Consider the following 4,449-nt stretch of genomic DNA (forward strand, 5'->3'; position numbering starts at 1 on the left):
CTCAACCATGTCATCGGAGAGACTACTACTTTGGATCCCACCCCCCTGCAAGACTAGTTTAAACCCTCCAGAGTAGTACTAGCAAACCTCCCCGCAAGGATATTGGTCCCCTCCAGTTCAGATGCAACCCATCTCTCTTGTGCAGGTCACCTCTGCACCAGAAGAGATCCCAGTGATCCAAGTAGCTGAAGCCCTCCCACCTACACCAGTTCTTCAGCCACGCATTCGTTTGCCTAATCCTCTTATTCCTACCCTCACTAACACGTGGCAAAGAGAGTAATCCTGAGATTACAATCCTCGAGGTCCTGCTTTTTAACCTTCTGCCTAACTCCCTAATTTTGCAGGACCTCATCTCTCTTCCTGCCTATGTCATTGGTAACAATATGGACCACAGCCTCTGGCTACTCATCCTTCCCTTTCAGAATGTCCTGCAGCCACTCAGAGACATCCTTGACCCTAGCACCAGGGAGGCAACATACCATCCTGGAGTTTCGTTTGTGGCCACAGAAACGCCTATCTGCACCCCTTACGATAGAATCCCCTATCACTATAGCTCTTCCAACCCTTTTACTTCCCTCCTGTGCAGCAAAGCCCTCCGTGGTACCACAAACTTGGCTGTTGCTGCTTTCCCCTGGGAGGTCATCTCCCCCCCACCACTCCCACCCCCAAACAGTATCCAAAGTGGTATATCTGTTTGAGAGGGGAATGGCCACAGGGGACTCCTGCACTACCTGCCTGCGCCTACTACTCCGTCTGGTGATCATCCATCCCTTTTCTGCCTGTGCAGCCATTTTGAGTGAAGTAATTTTTCCTCATCAGTCCTAAATGATCAACCCCTTATCCTGAGACTGTACCCCCATGTTTTAGATTCCCCCACCAGCAGAAGTAATCTCAGTGTCTACCCTATCAAGCCCCTTCAGAATCTTGTATGTTTCAATGAGATCACCTCTCATTCTTCTAAACTCAAGTATAGGCTCAACTTACTCAGCCTCTCACCATAGGATAACCCCCTCATCCCAGTGACTAATTTAGTGAACCTTCACTGCACTGCCTCCAATGCAAGTATATCCTTACTTAAATACGGAGACCAAAACTGCACAGAGTACTCCAGGTGTGGTTTCACCAAAACCCTGTACCATTGCAACAAGACTTCTTTATTCCTGTATGCCAGTCCCCTTGCAATGAAGGCCAACATACCATTTGTCTTCCTAATTGCTTGCTGTACCTGCATGCTAACTTCCTGCATTCCCTTTGTTACAACCAAGGTCAGAGTAATGCACTGTTAATTCAGTCCCACTACTCCACATGTCATAGCATGTCAAATAAAGTTTCCCACCTACCAAAGAATAGCCAAATTAAAAGCATAATTTTTTCCCCCCAGAATAAAGCACACCAAACCAGGAGGACAACGACAACAAAAGAACTAATAGATCTTAACTACTAATGAGATAAATCTATCATATATAAGCTGTTTCTTAGGAATAGAAGAAATAACAAAAATAATTAATCTTGTTCTGGGAGGATGTTTTCAGTATGGTGAGGAGTCCCAGAGTTGAATAGTTGGATGCCACTCAGTCTCTCCAGGCGAGGTTGATGAACAGTCTGTGATGGGTAGGCTTTCAAGGCAATTTGTCTGCAGCAGGCCTCAGTTTTTCAGCAGCAACTGGTCACTTGGGTTTTTGAAAACAGCAGTCTAGCAGTAGAAGCATTCTTGAGATTTCAGGATCTCCCAAAACACAGGAGGCAACAGGAACCACTCTGGATGCAGGAATTCTTCAGAGACTGGAGGCAATAAGAATCTGCCACCTTTCAAATGCAGGATTCCTTTTCAAGAGATGCAAGTCTCCTTTACAGAGAGAGATAATACTTTCCTGGGTCTTCCTCCCTTGCTCCAGGCAGGTCAAAGTAAAGATTTCAAATGCCTGCCCTTTGTCCAATTCACAGGCTTTTTAAGGGGTCCAAGGTGAAAAAAGAACCTTCCTGAACATGGTCACATGCCCAGACAATGTCTCCCCCGTCACTCAAAAGCTGCTCTGAAGAAAACTTCCCTACATTATATTCCATCTGCCATCTTGTTGCCCACTCACTTAAACCTGTCGATATCTCTTTGCAGCCTCTGTCCTCCCCACAGCTTACCTTACCACCTACCATTGTATCATCAGCAAACTTAAATACATTAGTCTTTGCCTCTTCATTTAAGTCAGTAATATGGATTGTCAATAGCTGAGGCCCCAGCACTGATCCTTGCAGCACTCCACTATTCACTGCCTGCCAACTTGAAAATGCCCCATTTATGCCCACTCTTCACTTTTTCTTAATCAATTGATAATTAACAAACACCTCTACTACTAAACCCCACTACTAATAAGCTTTACTACTTACTGCTGGTAAACCTTACTACAGGAGTTTGCAAGTTCTCCGTGTCTGCGTGGGTTTCTTCCGGGTGCTCCAGTTTCCTCCCACATGCCAAAGGTTGATAGGTAAATTGGCCATTATAAATTGCCCCTAGTATAGGTAGGTGGTAGGGAAATATAGGGACAGGTGGGGATGTAGTAGGGATATGGAATTAGTGTAGGATTAGTATAAATGGGTGGTTAATGGTCAGCACAGACTCGGTGGGCCGAAGGGCCTGTTTCAGTGCTGTATCTCTAAACTAAACTAATAAAAGCCCACTGATAAATTACCTGAGTCTCAGAAGATTATTATTATTTCAGTTAATGTTATACTAACCCCAATTAAAATTCCTTAGTTTAGATAAGAGCAAAAGAGAAATGCTCACCAGCCAATCACTTACCTTCCTTGCTATTATGTCAGTTCCACTTTCCCCCCTCTGCACAGAACTTACCACATGAACCAAATTTCCCACCTTCACATTCTGACTACATCTCATTTAGGCAAACTCTCCAGTCCATGCACTGCTTAATCCATGTGGTTTGAAAACCTGACTGCTTTTTTAGAACCTCTGATGAGTCACGAGCTAGCTGCTACAGTATTTAACACCCACTGAAACAATCACTGCCAGGCAGGTGTGTTTAATAAGGCAATTTAACTAAATTGAAGTTTGAAAGTTCTATGTCAAAGCTTGACTCTTAATCTAAATTGAACTTGAGAAAAACTTACCAGAACTTACCACATGAACCAAATTCCCACCGACACACTCTGACTATGTTTCATTCAGGTGAAGTCTCCACTCCGTGTACCCCGACTCCCCAGTTCAGTTCAGAGCGCCACACTTCAGTAAAGGTGTGAAGACATTAGAGTGAGTGCACAAAAGATTCATGAGAATGGTTCCAGCATCTGTGAGGTACTAAATTGTCAGGAGTGTTTGCAGATCACTTCTTTGTGTTTTTATTTTGCCATATTTGCCCTCGGTGACTTTATGTGTTTATCACAGATGCAATTACTGCCAGTTTCATCTGAATGGAGGAACAGCCCGAGGAAGAGAAGCAACAGCAACTGGGCCGATCAGAGGTAGTAAGGGAGCCCTGCATATGAGGCCATTCCCAACACACAGGGTGTACTTACCTGGCAAGGGAGAAACGGTGATCAACGCTTCTCAGCCTTTTGGCTAAGATCAAGTGTAGTATCTGTTCTCATCAGGACTTATTTGGAAGAGGAGAAACCATGATCAGTGGCTTTTGATCCTCGTTCGGCTTTGAATGAAATGGCGACAACCAATCTTCGAGCTTCAGGCCAGGGAGTGTGGAACACCGTTCGGGTGGTCGTGAAGGACAAGGAAGGAGATGCACTAGTCGATCGCACTTTCTTCATCAAGAAAATCCTCATCAATTGCTGTGGATTTCAAGCTACGGACGTCTTCTGCCTGCAGGATTTCCCCAGCAGTGGATGTTTCGATGTGACGTTCCAGAACGTGGCGGGATGCAACAAGTTCCTGAAGGTGTTCAAGGAGAAAGGGGACCGGGCGCCTCGGTCCATCCTCACAGTGGAGCCGTTCTTCACGCTGCCGTCACAACGTGACCAGGTGGTGACGATTCACCTCTACAACCCCCATGTTCTGGTGGTGGATGTACTCACCTTTCTCGCCAGGTACGTCGAGGTGGTTAGAAGCAGCACTGATGTCAAGGACCCCTTTGGGATTTGGACCAGCAAGCGCAGGTCAAGGTGACCTTGAAGGTCGATGCCAACGGAGCCATCACCCACCCTCCTTCCAGCTTCGCTATTGGGGGAAGTCGAGGCTTCTTGGTCTACGCTGGGTAGCCCAGAGTTTGTCGCACCTGTGGCAAATCTGGTCACGTGGCAGCTAACTGCAGCACAGTCATCTGCAAGAACTACAAGGAGGAAGGCCGTCAGACCAAGGACTTGCAACCTGTGCGGTGAGACAGGACACCTCTACAAAACCTGCCCCAAACGCTGCCTCAGTTATGCTCAGGCGGCAAGGTCCAAGGAAAGGCCGGGAGAAAGTACGACGAAGGCGTCCGGTGCTGGAAG

The 4,449-nt window shown here is 46.4% G+C and overlaps 1 pseudogene; it reads left to right on the forward strand.

Moving 5' to 3' along the window:
* The first annotated feature begins 3,548 nt into the window (after positions 1 to 3,548).
* On the forward strand, positions 3,549 to 3,679 carry LOC137350746 (U2 spliceosomal RNA; annotated as a pseudogene).
* Positions 3,680 to 4,449: the final 770 nt, after the last annotated feature.

Source organism: Heterodontus francisci, chromosome 35, assembly GCF_036365525.1.
Source record: "Heterodontus francisci isolate sHetFra1 chromosome 35, sHetFra1.hap1, whole genome shotgun sequence".
Taxonomy (NCBI): Eukaryota; Metazoa; Chordata; class Chondrichthyes; order Heterodontiformes; family Heterodontidae; genus Heterodontus; species Heterodontus francisci.